Consider the following 17,146-nt stretch of genomic DNA (forward strand, 5'->3'; position numbering starts at 1 on the left):
ACTGAGGAGGTGTGCAGCGCATACACTTATCAAGGAGCAATCCACTAGCTCCTTATTACTGCCATTAGTTCCCAGGCAACCCCTTCTACCTTTTTTGTTTGGTTCGTATGGCAGCTTATTAAAAGCCACTGCCGGAGTAAATGCCTTCTATATGATGCCCAGGAATAAGTAAATGAAACTGAGACGGAAAATCATGACCTGGAGTAATTAAACATCTTGGTAATTTAAATAAAATTTTGATTCTTTGTTAATTATGGAGAAAAATATGTATCTGGCAAACATTTATTAAATATTGATCCCTGAATCAGGCTGTTGGAATTCAGTGAAAGAAAGTTTGGGAGTCTAATTTCAAATTAGCAGGATGGCTTGTTCAGTTAAATATCTTAGTGTGGTAAGAAAGTGGATTTGAAGAATACACTGACAGAATACAAAGGGTTGTGGGATGTGCAGCTTTGTCTCTAGTTTGATTTTAGTGTTAAGAACAAACATTAAGCAGTTTAAAAGAGGACTTGCCATGGCACAATCATCCATCCCTAATACCAAATGGGAAACTCTAAGGTTTAAGAATAAAGGCTTCTAACTATATTTATTCAAGTTTCAGATGAAGTCACATCAGTGTATTGCTGGAAGGCATTTCAACATCTGAAATAACCAGAATCCAATAAAATGATCATTTAAATAATCTGCAAGAGTAGGAAGAATTGTTTGCTTTGGAATAATTGAGTCTTAATTGGAAATTTAGAATTTAAAAGGCAGAGAAGCTCATCATTCCTTAATACCCAAGAAAAGGAGAAAAGAAAGCCTGGGAGAGTAAATGGCCCTGAAATGCAGAACTTTCTGGAAATCGCTTTGATCCTTTCTAAGGGGAAGCAGGATTCTTTTTAAAGTTTTGTCTTTGGGCCTCCAAACTAACCATACAGGACAGTGTTATACTCCGACTTCTCATAGTAGGTAATCCATAGGATTGGACATGCAAAAGTCTAATGCCAGAGCAGCTCCATTGTACACACAGGTATTCCCACTGCGAAGCCATGTACATCCAGTGTAGGTGGGTATTGAATCCTGGTTGACAGCACAATCAGGTCAAAAGATGAGCTCCTGATCCTGCTTCTTTTCTGTTTGTGGGTTAACCACCTGGCTCAGGATGCTGTAGGGGCTACTCTCCCTAAGACTGAGCCATCTGCTTGTGTACCCATTCCCCCAGCCCACCTCCTTCCCCAGGGCTCATGTGGCATTGACAGCTTCCCCCTCTTCCTCCCCTGTTCCTTTGCTGCTTCTTCCTCTTCGTTTGCCAGCTCCTCCTCTTCTTCCACCTCATTCTCAAGCTCTTTCTTCACGTCTTCATCCATAGTCTCTTCCCCTCTTCCTCCTCCTCGTCTCCCCCTTCTTTGTCTTCCACCCTCTTCCTCCTTGTCTTTATCCTTTCCCTCCTCTTCTTCTTCCTCCTCTTCCCCTTTCTCTTCCTTCTCTCCTTCCTCTTCTTCTTCTTCTTTTTTTTTAAGTTGGAAAGGCAGATATTCAGAAAGAAGAATATATAGAGAAAAATTTCTTCGATTTTGCTGGTCCACTCCCCAAGTGACCGCAACAGCTGGAGCTGAGTCAATCCGAAGCCAGGACCCAGGAGCTTCTTTCGGGTCTCCCCTGTGGGTATGTGGATAAGGGTCCCAAAGCTTTAGGCTGTCCTCAACTGCTTTCCCAGGCCACAAGCAGGGAGCTGGATGGGAAATGGGGCTGCTGGACACAAACCAGAACCCTTATGGGAGTCCAGCACATGCAAGGATTTCGCTGCTAGGCTATAACACCAGGCCTCCTCCTCCCCCTCCTACTCCTTTCTCTTCCTCCTCATCTTCCTTCCTCCTACTTCTTTTCTGTTTAGATCTGGGGAGTACAATAAGTCAGGATTCACTTTTGGCTGTATAACTACTCCATTTTGTATTTCCATATAGTTTTTACATACATATTTTCTTCACATGGAAAAACTGTGAATCTGAGTTATTTCTAATTAATATTGAAAATATTTCCATCAGGGGCTTACTTTGGTGAGAGAAAAAGCATTGGAATTGTGTCTTCTCAACTCATCTTCCAGACCAGCGATTTCAGTAAGACACAACCACAGACAAAGGGCCCCCGGTGATTTCATGCCATGATCAGAGGATGGTGGCTGTCACACAAGTCCTTCTGAATAGTGTTGTGTCCAGATTAACCACGGAGAATGTAGTCAGTTGTCACAGAAGGGTTCTAGGCCAGGGATTGTTTGTAACAGAGGATGGGAAGCAGCAAGGCTTCTGCCTCACGTTCATCATCCTTAGTTGTCTGAAACCATCATTGGACATAGACATCTGAACCTCTCTGCTTGGCCATCATGGGAGGTAATGAAATCCTCTGCGTTGTGTTGTTCCTGATAATATGGCTCTTTGTTGTAGTGGTAAAGATTTCTAAAGTCAAGTTGAAGAGGACTGTGTAATTCCTGCAGGTATGAGTAGTCATACTGAAATATAAGAACATATTACACCAAGTGGCACAGAGGGCACTCATTAATCTGTGATTGCCACCAGCAAGATTCATCCCCAAGTGACCATGTACCAACCCCCTAAATACACACAAAAATAATGTATACACAAGTCGTAAATGATGTCCGGTCATTGCTGTCATTCCAGAATCTTATCCTGAAAGAAAAGACTCTAGTACCATCACCGTACCACCACTGTCACCACCCATTACCATCAGCCACAAAAAAAAAAAAAAAAGGAATTTTTGACTTAGTAGCCTTATTTTGGGCACTAGAATTAAGTTGCCACATAATGCTTGATAAGGAAATAAGGAGTATTGAAAACTTTAATCCTGCCTCTGCATATTGATTTTTTTTGAAAACTATAGAGATACACACTTATGAATCCATGGGTCCTTTTATAGAATTTACATAATAGCATAGGAAAATGAAAAATGTAATACGTATATGTACCCAAGTTGGAAAATCTTCCACTCTGAAAAGATCTTTCAAAGATGTATCAATATAGTTTATCATCAAATTCTGTAATCTGGACAGCATATGTTGCCAATAATGTATGCTAAATCTAGAGATAGAAAACAGAATTTAAAAGCCAGCATATTTTTGTGGAAACAAGGAGAGTATTAAGTCACCATAATGAAACTTTAAACCAAATGTACATAGTAGGAGTGGAGAACATTTTAATTTATGACTATGAGCTGAACTAACACAAATGTGAGATGCAACTCATTCATCAGCATCGCTCATGATCTATATTTAACATAGATTATAGGACAATATCATTAATAACAAAGTCTGAAAGTTGAGCCAACTCCTAAGTTGCACAGAAAATCTTAATGAATAGCAACTCGTTGGTTTTATATCCCTGTACTGTGACATGGCAAAGTGGACTCCAGGCTGCACTGTGCTCTTACAAGGAAAGGTGTGCGTACCAGGCATTGCATTGTGTCATGTATGCAAAGAGGCATCCATTATGGCAGAGGGGTTATCTCTGCCCTTGAAGAATGTATATATTGGAGAAAACACATAAAGCAATGTGTTAAGAGCTGTATCTGGGAAGGAATAAGTTCCTATGGAAGGGCAAGAGAGAAGAGACTGAATCCTAACTGTTGAGTTTGGGGAAATATTTGTTGACTACGGGGCTTGGGAAATGGACCTTGAAAACACGGCTCTGATCAAAGGTATTAGGGGTTGGGATAGGGATGAGAAGGAGCCAGAAGGATACTCAAAGGTATGTAGTGGGAAATCTAATATTTGGCCAAAGCTTGTTAAACCGAACTGACCTGTCTTTTGGAGAACCTGGAGTGTTATGCCAACAAATGTAGACTTTACTCAGCCCTGGGAAGCCTTAGAGATGTCTGAGCAACTTAATGTCATCCAGGGTTGTGCTTTGGGATGCTAGCTCTGATATCTGTGTCAACAATGAAGAGAAGTTAACATAGATAAAAGAATTGTGCTGTAATCGCTGATAAATGAGGTAAGGAAGCTCCATTAAATCTGGCAGGGGAAAAGGGGAAAAAAAATACAGTCATTGAGGAGGCAGTGTCAGAGGAGATATAGGGAGTGGAGACTTACACAGCATCACTGATGTGACCATGGGCCTCCTATTATTTTTATTTCTTCATTTATTTATTTTGTTGTTGTTGTTGAAAAGGCAGATTTACAGAGAAAAGGAGAGAAAGAAAGATTTTCCATCCTCTGGTTCATTACCCAAGTGGCTGCAACCACTAGAGCTGAGCCAATCCAAAGCTAGGAATTTTTTTCCAGGTCTCTTATGTAGGTGCAGAGTCCCAAGGCTCTTTTTCTCTGCTTTCCCTGGCCACAAGCAGGATGGGAAGTGAGCAGCCAGACACAAGCCCATATGGGGTGTTGGTGCTTGAAGAGGGAGGATTAGCCAATTCAGCCATTGTGTCAGGCCCCCATAGACTTTCTTTCTTTCTTTTAGATTTATTTATTGTTATTGGAAAGGGAGATCAGTTTTACAGAGAGAAGGAGAAGAAGAGAGAAAAATTTTTCAGCTGCTGGATCACTCTTCAAATAGCTACAATGGCCAGAGCTGAGCCAGTCTGAAGTCAGGAATCACGAGCCCTGCTCTGGGTCTCCCATGTGGGTGCAGGTTCTTAAAACTTTGGGCCATCCTCTACTGCTTTCCCAGGCCATACCAGGGAGCTGGATGGGAAGTAGAACAGCAAAGAACCATGCCCATATGAGATCCCAGTGCCTGAAGGGAGAGAATTTAGCCAGTAGGCTATCGTGCCACGTCCTTTAAACATACTTTTAAAGGCTCGTAGAAAAATACAATGAACAGTTAAGTCTACAATGGTCAAAAAATTGAAATCCATGCGTAGTTTTCCCCTAATATTCTTAAGAAATTTTTGAAGATCTCTTATGTACATGGATTTTTAAAAATTTTGCATCAAAATAAACTCATCTTTCAATTCTACTGTTCATGAACTTAATAAAGTAAATGTATATTTGAAGGGAAGATGGCCCCACTGATTTGAATTATCCGTTTTTGTTTTAAATCATAGTTTTATTTTGATCCATTGTATAATCCTGGAAACAAAATGAAATTTTGTCATTACTTCAGGATGCAAAAGACTGTTAAAATATTTCATCCCCTTTCATAACCACCATCATTCTAACCCAACAGCCATATCAGATCTCAAAAGCCATTATTATAGTAGGTCATATGCTAATGTAATAAGTGTGTATATATATGAAGAGCCTTCAAAAAATGCTCATGAAAGATGCTTATAACCAGAAAAATATGCATAGGCTTTGAAAATGTTTGCACCAAAATAAACTTACCTTTCAATTCCATTTTCCATGAACTTTTTGAAGTCCCCTCAGGTTCTAATGTGAATACTTTTTCTGACTGACCTGGAATTGACTAGCATAGTATAAGAAGGCTCACTAGTCACTAACAGTCCCCTCAGGTTCTGGCCTCACTTGCCTCACACTGACTTATGAGGCCTTGACCAGACCCTTGATGATGCTGGCTCTTTTCCATATACTGCTGGAGCTGAGCTCAGTGAACAGTAGGGTCTCTCCCACTTGCACACACTCTGCTCTTGATGCGAGGCCCTATCAGTGCAGTCCAGGCTTGTCTCAGTATCTGATGTTGAGGAGCTACCCAAGAATCAAGGTGGCTCATGAGGTTTGCTACCAGTAGTTTAAGAACACGCCATTTCCTGCTTTGACATCTCACAACCTTTGGGACCATGATTAGCCCTTGGTGATCCCTCAGTAGGGATGCCAGAGTGTGCTTGATGTCACAGGAATCAGGGAGGAGAATGTAACAGCACGGCATGAAGCAATAATATGTAACAGTACAGCATGAAAGCACATGACCTCTAAATCGGCATGGGTCTCCATGGTTTCCAAATCTGACAGTGAGCTAGAGTGAAATCTGTACATCTTGATTCCTCTGGTTTGTGAAATTTTCAAGTGTGGAGAATTGTCTATAGGCAGGAGAGGTGTGATGTAATTTGTGGGTGCAGTTCTCCCACATTTGTAAGCAGAAGGCACATCTGTGTGCAGAAGAAAAGCACAGGAAGAAGGGATGCATTAGAAACGAACCAGAGGAGCCAGAGCATATGAAGTTTCTGCTTGTGAAGCCTTCGAGGTTAAGTAATGAAAATGGCCCTTGATAGACCATGGGGTTTTAATCTATATTTATTACCTAAACCTATTGCATGTATGTTATTTATTTATAACCAGACTAGACCAGACCAGACTTTTGTCATTAACCCTTAATTCACTTTAAATTGTCACTGACATGAATCTTGCAGTGTTTTGTTGCTGTACATTAAGTCTATGAATGAGGTTAAGAATTAAGTATTTAGTTATAGGAAACAAGAGTGCAATAATCACATTTCCATGAGGGGCAGAGTTTGATGAAATTATGCAGATTTAATTTAGTGCTGAAAAGGAAAATATCCTCGTGAAACTTTTCATTTGAATGTATCTTTCAGACAGTTTATTTGGGAAAGAAACACAAAGTCGCAGATAGCTCTGCAAGCTTTCTCTTTCTTCTTTTCCTTAATTAGAAAAATGAAAAATAAACAGATGCTGGAGGTTAATGTGATATTGTTGTTTAACATCCGGTTGGAAGTTGGCTTTCCCTTGCTATTATGATATAAGAAGCAAACAAAAAAGTTCTTGGCTCCTGAATCCAGCCTCTCGGCTCCCATGAGCAAGAAGAATGTTTAACAACTTTGCTCCTTGAAAAACTCTACTGAAGACATAATTTAAGCAAGATTTTTTTTTAAATAGATGAAATGCTATTCAGGTGGCTCTGTTGAGGGATGGGGGAGGTAGATAGAAGATAGGGCAAAGCAAAACACCTAAGAAATTTACAAAATTATTCTTTGAAAACATTGGTAGCAATGTAAATTGGTATAGCCGTTACAGAAAATAGCATGGGGTTTCCTCACAAATTAAAAAAATAGAACTACCGTATGATCCAGCCAATCTCAGTACTTGGTATATAAACAGAGGAAATAAAGTCAGTATCTGAAAGAATTATCTGCACTCCCAAGTTCACTAACATTATTTGCAGTTACTGAGCTATAGAAACAACTGAAGTGTCTGTAAACTGATTAGAAATGTAAACTGATTGACAAACAGGAAGCGTTATTTAGTCTAAAAGGTAGATGATCTTGCCATTTGCAACAACGTGGATGAACTGGGGGGCATTAAGTGAAATAGGCAGATTTGGAAAGACAAATATCACATGATCTCACCAATAGAGGCTAGACGCATAAAAGCAGAGAGTAGAATCATTGCTCTGGCGGGGGGAGGGGCAGGAATGGGGAGATGTTGGTAGAAAGGAACAAAGTGTCAGTTATGCAATAGGAATGAGTTCTGGGGATCTAATGTGCAATATGTGAACCACTGTCAGCAATACTATGTATTTAGAAATTGCCAGGACACTAGGTTTTTTAAGGGTTTATTTTGTTTATTTGAAAGGCAAATTTACAGAAAGAGGGCAAGGGAGAGGCATGGAGAGAGGGATGGAGAAAGAGAAAGAGGGAGACAGAGAACTTGCCTTCTGCTGGTTCACTCCTCAAATGGCCACATGGCTGTTGTTGGGTCAGGTCAAAGGTGCGAGCCAAGAGCTCAAACTGGGTCTCTCACAGGGGTGCAGGGGCCCATGCGCTTGGGCTAACCTTCTACTACTTTCCCAGGCACATTAATAGGGAGCTGGATCGGAAGTAGAACAGATGGGACTTGAACTGGTGCCCATATGGGACCATTTGCAGATGGTGGCTTAACCTACTGCACTGCAATACCAGCCTGAAAGAGAATAGATTTTAATGGTTCTCATCACATACACAAAGTAGCAGCTGTATGAGGTGACAGGATATGCTAATTAGCTTGATTATTGCAATCACTGCACAATGTATACATATATCAGAACATCTCATTGTGTACCTTAGATGTATACAAATTTTACTTGTCAATTACACTTGAAGATACTGGGAAAAAATTGGAAGACATAAAAACAGAATCTACTATGACAAAATGTGATGAAAACCGGAGCATTGAGAATAAGTATTAGACAACCGAAGCGCTTTTTTTTTTTTTTTGTTCTAAGAGAGGAACAGCCTCAATGTTTGATGTGATGGATTTATGATTTTACTAGGAAGGAGAAGCTGGGCACCGAGTGGAGAGCCTATTAACAGGATATTGCCCAAACAGCTGTAGCTCACTGAATATTAAACTCACTATTGTTTGCTGAATGTATGTTTATTGCTTAAATCTATTCCATGTATCTTATTTATTTATAATTTTAAAGATAATTTAATATGTAAAAGCTCCTGTGCTGAAATGTGGGTATTAATTTCCAAGCATCATTTATTGCATTTATGGCTGATGGATTGTTATGAGTCAGAACTAATAAACTTGTAAGGATTAATAGAATAGCAGTCTGACAAAAACAGAGGTATCTTTATGGTTGCCATGTAACCGCATCTGCCTGCAAGGCTGAATTGCATGAGCAGTCTGCTGTGCCTTGCTCGTTCGCTCACGGAGGAGGGGGGTGATAGGCAGTGGAGGAGAGCAGTAAAATGGATGATTAATACCTTCTAATTGAGTGGATTTGGGCAGCTGTGTGTTGCCCAGGACACCAAGAAGCTGGCAAAGCAGAGGTCTTTAGCTAAACCTGGTTAGTTGCTCATGGAAGTACCTGCTCTGTAGCTTGGCCAGGTGAGGTGAAGGAAAGTAGGTTTTGTTGAAACAAACCAGGCACAAGATTCAACAAGCAGAAAATTACTGTATGCCTTAGGGTTTATTTTCTGTGTGCAGAAAGAGAGTCTTGCTCTCTGCGTGTGTTTCAAAGTGTTGTTAGGGCAAAGGGGGTTTAGAAAAACAGTATCAGCCACCCGGCTGCTTTCCTTGACATTTAGGGAAGACAGTGTTCAGGTTGATCTAGGCTTTTCTAGGGCTCTCAGGAGGAAACAGGGGTCCCTTAGCTACACGTGCTTTTTGGAGTCTAGGATGTTTGTCTTTGAAGGGCAGTAGAATAGGGGAGTTATACCATTGTAGCAAAATGGGGAAAATCTATCGGGGACGTTGGGAGTTTGGAGGAGAATCCCAGTCTATACGAAATTGTACCACATAATTCAAAAATTCAAAATAATAATATATAATAATAATAATAAAAGAATGGGGGAGCTGAAGAGCCTGGGTGGACCTCCTCACCCTCTAGAGAAGGATGGGAGAGAGGCAGGCAGGGGCACCTGCTTCCTAATTGATGGGAGACTTCGTCATTGCTGAATGGGAAGCTGAGGGCTAGGCTCCGGGCAGTGTATTGTACATGTTCATCTGTGTTTCCAGTTGGGAGAATGGAATAGCCACGTATGTTTTCACAGTTTTCCCATTTTATTTTTCTCCATTTATTCCCTCTTCCTCTCTCCTCCCAACACACACACACAAGTTGCACAGTCACAACTCACACAGTCACATACAGTTACACTCAGACAGCCTCATTCACACTGGCAGCCACATGCATCTTCACACAGTCACACAGATAGCCACACACACACATCTTCCCATGCTAGTTATGTCCATATTCACATGCAGCTTGCCACACACATACTCATGTATATTCACACACACATATATCTTCACACACCCTCCCACATAGTTACACATTCACAGAATTTTCAGTTACCACCCCAAAATACATTAATTCACACACATGCACTCTGACACACATCCTGACACACACGGTCACAACTCACAGAGTTACACCCACACTCCTTCACATACATTTGCATATGTATGTACCCTGTCCCTCATACACACACAAACACACACACACACACACACTCTCTCTCTCTCTCACAGACACTCACACCCACATGCACAGACTCACATGTACACACGTGTGCACGCATACACATACACACAGCGTCACATTCTCTGGCTTTCTCCTCCCTGCCGTGCTAGCTCCTTGTTTTGAAACAAAGCCCCAGGCTCACCTCCAGAAGAGAAGGGTATTCTGGGTTAAGGGTTGCCTGTTACCGGAATCATTTATTAGACCTGAAGTTTGATTGGGAAAATTGGATTAAATAAATATTTAGCAGGCAGAAGCCACCCTGACTGCGAATATCAAAGCGGCATGGCAGACTCCCCGGCTTGTGACAGCCCCCGCCAGCTTCTCCACCATCATCAGAACGAGGGCCTGGAGGGTCCCAGCCAAAGACCTTTCTGTAGGTCTGTCCTGTTGCAGCTATAGCAGCAGTTTAGCAGATCCTCACACCTTGGGAGAAAGCCCGCTCAGTGCAGGATGGAGCATGTGTTGGCTATCTCCCCACCCTGCCCTGCCTCACACACACACACACACACACACACACACACACACACCCTCCTCCCCTCCCCACAGTGCCCCTTCACCTGCTCCTACTGCCACAGTGCTCTGACTTGGGCCCATTTGGCTGTGGCAGCGTGTTACAGAGAAAGCAGCGTTGACACCTCCAGCGTGCCTGAGAGGACAAAGAGGGTCACTCCAGGTTGCTTCAGGGCTGGTCTTGAGTGGATACCGGCTACAAGGAACTCTCCAGGGGTGAACCCCACCCTGCCAGGAATTACACAGTCAGCCTGCTGAGTGCCATATCTATGTGCCTCTGCATGTATCTGTCCCTTTTCTCTCTCCTGCCACCCCCCACCTCACCAGCATTTCCATCTCCTAATTGCAGTTTCTTTGTATCTGGCTTTTGTCCCCAGCTCACCCTTGACCTTTCCGTTTTCCTGCTTTGTGGATTGCACAGCCACTGCTAACCACATCTGTCTTTCTGTGTGCCTAGATCCATTTCAGAGGGCCAGAAGCTAATGGACTAGGTTCATCATTTCAGCCCATCTATGTCTGTCATGTGGAAACCGCAGGTGTTCTCGGGCCGGAGGCTCGTCCCTGGCTCTATCAGCTATGACCAGAAGGGAGGCAGTCTCACTTCGAAACACTGAGTATGGTCATCTTCTTTAAAAGGGAATGCTAGACTAGATTTATTCTGTGAGCAGTTTATTATCCTTTCACTTGTTTGTCAATCGGGGCAACTTACTTTAAACTTACTTCTGACTATCTACCGTTGTCTATACCTACAATGTCGTGATACACTTAAATCGCAGAATGATGAACTTGTGACTGTTACTGAAGGACTATATTATTGTTATAGGGCAAAACAGTGGAGGGAAAGAAGGAGGTACAGGGGGAAGAGGAATCCCTGAGCCTGAGGAACTATATGTTATGAAAAATAAAAATTAAAAAAAATAATGACGAGGATTATTCGTGCAGTGTTTTTAGAATTTGTGGTTCCTTAGCCCAGCCAAGAGTTATCTCAGAGATAGTATCTGTTAGTATTGAAATAAATGATCTGTAAGGGGGTATTTAAAACTCTTAACAAGCTGTTGTCAGCTGCCCTGGGGCACTTGAGCACTGCTCATTATTTGTAAACAATCAATATGCTAATTACAAATAAGCCTTATCTATTTATTAAAGCACTTAACTGAGTCCAAGTCCCTGTTAACTAAGCCACACTTTGTTAACCTTAGCTTCAGGTACTGCATAATTTTGAGATCAATGAAACTTCATTTCTTTTCAAGTGTTTTGCCAAGATATCTCTCCCTCTCAAACACACACACACCAAAATCAGATTGCCAAAACCTTGTAAACCAGAGAGCAACTAATGGTCTAAATTAAGCAATAGAAATAGGAGAAAGTGTCCTATGGTGAGAAATAGCAATAAAATGCCTTTTATTTACATGATTTTATTCTCACATGAAGTTGGACAAAAAAAAGGCAGGCAAAAATACTATTTGGAAAATTATGCAAATCATGAAATTGTTTTTAAGGCACTTCTTACAAGTTAGCCTTACTCTCCAGAGTTGATTTCAGAAATACAGATTAGTAACAAAAAACCGTAAGGATATTTCCGAAAGTTTGTGGAAAATGGGTCTAAAAGATAAGTTTATTTTGGTGCGATGGAAATTTGAAATCCATGCCTAGTTTTTGCTGAGCATGCATTTTTCCACAAGCTTCTAGAAGTGTACGTGGGAGGATTGTTGAGCATCAGGGAGAGAGTAGTCAAGAAGAGGAGGAAGCCTCCTAAGGAAGCAAGATGCCTCACTGACCTCTGCTGGGCTCTGGAACCTAGGCAGAAAAAAGGTTATAGGAGGTGTGAGGACCTGTTCTAGAACATAAGACATCGTGGTAGAGCATAAAAACTCAGTTCAGTATTGCTTAAAGTAGCCTGGAGTGGAAGCTATTTTAATAATAAGAGGACTTGAAAAAGTTCATAGGAAAGTGGCATTAAGAAGGATAGTTTGTTTTGGTGAAAAAAAAGAATTTTGAGCAGCTGGCATAGTGGTGCATTGAGCTGCGGAGTGCTGTTTGGCATCTCAGCTGTTACATCTCCCTTTCTGCTCCCTACTAACGCACCTGGGAAGCAGCAGAAGTCGGTCTAAGTATTGGGTATGTACCACCCATGTGGGAGACCTGGATGGAGTACTAGGCTCCTGGCTTCAATCTGGACAAGCCTCAGCTATTGTACGTGAATCAGCAGAAGAAAGATCTCTCTCTTTCCCTTTCTCTTTGTCACTTTGACTTTCAAGTAAACAAATCTTTGATTAAAAAAAAATGCATACATAGTTTTGTTTATCATATACAACTCTGTGAATTTTTGGAGACTGTCATTATACACAGATTTCAAAATTTAACTCTGAACTTCTCTTGGAATTCCAAATTTCTACCCACTTGTGTGTCCCCTCATGTGAGGCAGCAAGAAATGGCAGAGGGCACCCTGTGGAATTCTCATAGTACTTTCAAGTATGCCTGTTAAATTTCGTTACAAGAACCATGGACTTGCTCAGGCTACCCTATCGCTCATCCAGGCAAGGATGAAAGAGAAGAACCGAAAAGGAAAAGCTGAGCCCGGAGCGAAGAGGCTGTGGCGTGTTGGAACCAGGGCTTGAGTCCTGCTTCGCTGGGCTGCTTTGAGCTTCTGCATCAGGTCTGATCCTGCATTTCCGTTTTGCACTGGGCCCTGCCAATGGTATGGTCAGTCCTTCCGGAACTGGAGACCCAAGAGCCACAACCTCCGCCCCTCCTGGAGAAAGAAAAAAGCTCAAACTCCATCTTGTTTGTAACCCTTTCCTGATCCATTCTCCCCCCCAACCCCCCCTTTTCTTTAGGAAACTAAAAACGTGACTGTAGGTGTGCCTGTCATGGCTCTCAACATATACAGCCTGCAGGCCACTGCTGGAAACCATATGGCAAAGACAAAACCTTCAGTTTCACAATGAGAAACTTTTAAAAGAAATCATGTAGTCTGTAGGTAACATGAAATACACTACAGAAGCAACATAGTAAAGTATAATTAATAGGTAACCATTAGGCTACTTTGTAAAGTCCATGGCAAAATGAAATTCAAAGATAAATTTATTTTGGTGTAAAAATTTTTGAAATTCACTTGGCTTGTTTTGTAGATTGCATTCCCATCAACTTTTTGAAGGCCTCAGTATGTGTAGCTTTTTTTTTTTTTTTTTGCACTAAGGCTTTTTTTCAAGTTTATTTTGAAATGCAGAGAGACAGATAGTGACAGAGTGAGTGGTGATAGATCTTCTGTCTACTTATTCACTCTCCCAGATGCTTGCAATGACAGGAGCTGTGCCAGGAGTTGGACCCTTAATCAAGGTCTTGCCCATGGGTGGCAAGAAATCAAATATTTGTACCATCACCTGTTGCCTCCCAGGGTACCCATGAGCATGAAACTGGGTCGGTAGTGGAAGTGGAACTTGAACTAGAACTCCAGTAAGGAGAGTGGGCATCCCAAGCAAGCTCTTAACCACTACACTGAACACATACTCCTAAACTTACCTGTTCATTTCATTTGCTATGAACTCTTTGAAGTGCCCTTCTATAAAGATCTATTGTCATAGTACTCAACACATAGTACTTCAACACAAGAAAAAGGGGCAAAGAATAGGACACCTGGGGGCTGGCACATTGGCTCAACTGCCTAATCCTCCCCTGGCAAGCGCCAGAATCCCCTGTGGACTCTGGTTCATGTCCCAGCTGCTCCACTTCCATCCAGCTTCCTGCTTGTGGCCTGGGAAATCAGTGGAAGATGGCCCAGGACCTTGGAACCCTGCACCTGTGTGGGAGATCTAGAAAGAGCTCCTGGCTCCTGGCTTCAGATCAGCTCAGCTCCAGCCATTGTGTCCATTTGGGGGGTGAACCAGCAGATGGCAGATGTTTCTCTCTGTCTTTTCAATAATAATTTAAAAATCTTTAAAAAAAAAAAAAGAAAGAAAAAGACAAGACTAGGGTGCCTGAAAGCACAACAGCAGAGAAGGTTGTCACCATGGGAAGGATGTGTTGCCAGCAGGAGAGGTACAGCTTACACAAAAGATGCATCTACTCACTCCACAGCATTTGCTTCCAACTATCCCTCCCTTCCAGGTGTCAGTGCTTGTCATGGACTCCTCCATCCTGCCATCCCAGCTGCTCTCATTCATAAGTGTATTTTGTAATGTGGTGAGTTGATCACAAAGAGCCGAATCCCTGGAGGAATTGCTGCTGACTTACTCCAAGCTGAGGATCTCCTTAGGACAGGACCCATCCCTCTTCCTTTTGGCACTGGGGAAGCCATTGCCCAGTTTTCTGCATCTTGCATGTGAATGTGTGCTCACACGCTCTGCCTGGACAGGGGTTCTGGTGAACAGGCCTGTGGGCTCAAAGATCTTTGTCTAGGTTGTGAACCATTCTTGCAGACACTTGTAACTCTTCTGGAAAAGAAAATTAATTGACCTCTGCCTTTTGCATGATACATCCTGCAGAGCATAGTGAGGTAGTTTTTTCATCTTTTGTGAAGATGAAAACTGCTTACCTTCCTCTAGCAAGAACGTCTGTGTTGGGAGCCTTATTCTGTGACAGTCTTTGGAATAGGAAGAACACTTGTCTTTAATAAGGCTTGAAATTCACTCTCCTGAAAAAAATATGGGCAGGAGTAGAGGGTGATGCTGGGTGGTGACTAACCCCATTTAGCTCACCTGGATGGGTCACGCTGCTTTCTGATAGCTAATGGGTCTGTGTTACAGGTACTTTCTGTTTTTCCCATTCTTCTCTCCTTCCCATTGTCCTATGACATGACTAAGTTGTCTAGCATCTTGCAAAACAAATGAACACATTTAGCTCTTTTCTTTTGTATCTCGTAAGAACATATCAAAAGCCTGGTTGCTTGTGGCATTCTGGGTGAAGCTACCTCTTGAGATACCACCTATCAGAGTGCCTGGGATTCAGTCGTGCTTCTGTTTCCTGTCCAGCTTCTTGCCAATGCACACTCTGGGAGACAGAGGTGATGGCTCAAGTGCTTGGGTATATGAGACACCTCGAAGGAGTTCCTGGCTGCTGCCTTCAACCTGGCCCAGCCCTGGCTGTCTCAAGCATTTGGGGAATGAAGCAGCAGACAGAAGATCTCTCCCTCTCTTGCTTTCTCCCTCTCCCTCTTACTCTTTCTATATCTCCCAACATCTCTGTCACTCTGCCTTTTAAATAAACGAAGAAGTACTTAGAAAAAGAAACATAGGACTATCAAAAACAGATTGCGGCACAGCAGCAAGTTGACTTGGAGTGCTTAAAGATGAGTACTGAGCAGCCTGTGTGTGGTTCAGTCTAGGGAAAATGTGACCATGGCTGAAGAGATGTTAATGTCTTTGTATATACGCTGTTCCTTGAGATAAACGTCAACAGAGTAGTTGTGATGGCTTCCATTCTAACATCAGTATTCTAAATCTTCCTGGTGGCTGTAGTTGTGAGGCTCTGTTTTAGTAACCCCCGGTCGCAATGGATAAAATGTGGACAATTTATAGAGAGCACCAACTATCTAACTCTGAAGAAAATACTAGATGGTGATTATCTGTGCAGTGGCCAACCACCAGTATGAGTAAATTAAATTTCATTACCTTCTAGAAATTTCATCATTTTGTAAAGTGTAGCTTTCTTCCCTTCTGAAGCTGCTGCTGAAAAGCAACACTTGTGTTGTGACATGAAGTCTGATTTTGCTTTCCTCAAGCACTGGAGTGGTCACAGGAGAAGTGATTGGTTTGTCTTGACCCTGTTGATTTGGGGCTATTGGGCACTTTCGTACCATCTTTACTCATCTCTTACTCTCTGACAGTCTTTAAACATCCCCTTGGAACTCTGGAGTTACCTATGACTTTCTTGTTGTCCTCATCGAATTTGCTGAGTGTTATCAATTACAACTTCAAACAGCTTATGGGAAATTGAATTAAAACATAACCCACATTGTCCACAAACATTTTGAATGCCCTTTATCACCTTCCTCTCTGTTCTTGTCATCCTGCCCCAATTCAGACTGTCTGATCCCCTAAACTATCTCAGTGACTTCCAAACTCATTTATGTTCGCAAAGATCACCCCATGTCACTCCTGACAGCTCTTTCCTCAGCCTCTCAGGGCTTGCCATGGGCCCCTCGAGGAAGCACATGTTCCCTCAGAGCCAGTTGTTTGTCTGCAGCTCTGGAGGTAGGATCTAAGATTCAGCCATATTCCAGCTAGAGTTCCACTCAAACTACAGGGCCATACACATGATACAGGCCTAATTAATATTTACTAAATAACTAGATCCATTTCCAAACTAGTCAGTTTTGGAACTGATTTTTTTTTCTGCTAGCATACTATTTCTTATTAGATATATCAAAGCCCATGCTGAGCAATGAGTCCTAGGTTGCAAAAAGGATTTATTTTTTGCATTGCCTATAAATTTGGGTCTGACTATTAAACCTAACTACCTTTTAGGTTAGAAGGAGGGTATTACAGGTTTTGCATTAGTGGAGAGAAAGTTATCAGTAAGGAAGAAGGAAGGCTGAAATGAGTCCTGTGGTGCTGGATTGGCATTAGAGTGCTCAAATAAATTCACATTTTGTAACTGTGTATATGCCCTTGCTCAACTAGCTAATGTTCCCACCTACCAGAAGCATCCAATTGGGAGTGCCAGCTTTTACAAGCAAAGGTTTGGGTGGCTGTGCCACCACATGAGCCTTGAACAAATGGATTTTAGAGCTAAACCAAGGAAAACACAAACTGATCCTGGAATATCTTACAGTGTCAACA

The 17,146-nt window shown here is 42.1% G+C and overlaps 1 protein-coding gene and 1 pseudogene across 1 annotated transcript in view; one reads left to right on the forward strand and one right to left on the reverse strand.

Moving 5' to 3' along the window:
* The window catches only part of MAML3 (mastermind like transcriptional coactivator 3), a 450,207-nt gene that overhangs the window by 217,610 nt on the left and 215,451 nt on the right, over positions 1-17,146 (forward strand). The window lies entirely within an intron of this gene.
* LOC131480887 (small nucleolar RNA SNORA40) lies at positions 16,710-16,825 on the reverse strand (annotated as a pseudogene).

Source organism: Ochotona princeps, chromosome 7 (assembly GCF_030435755.1).
Source record: "Ochotona princeps isolate mOchPri1 chromosome 7, mOchPri1.hap1, whole genome shotgun sequence".
NCBI lineage: Eukaryota > Metazoa > Chordata > Mammalia > Lagomorpha > Ochotonidae > Ochotona > Ochotona princeps.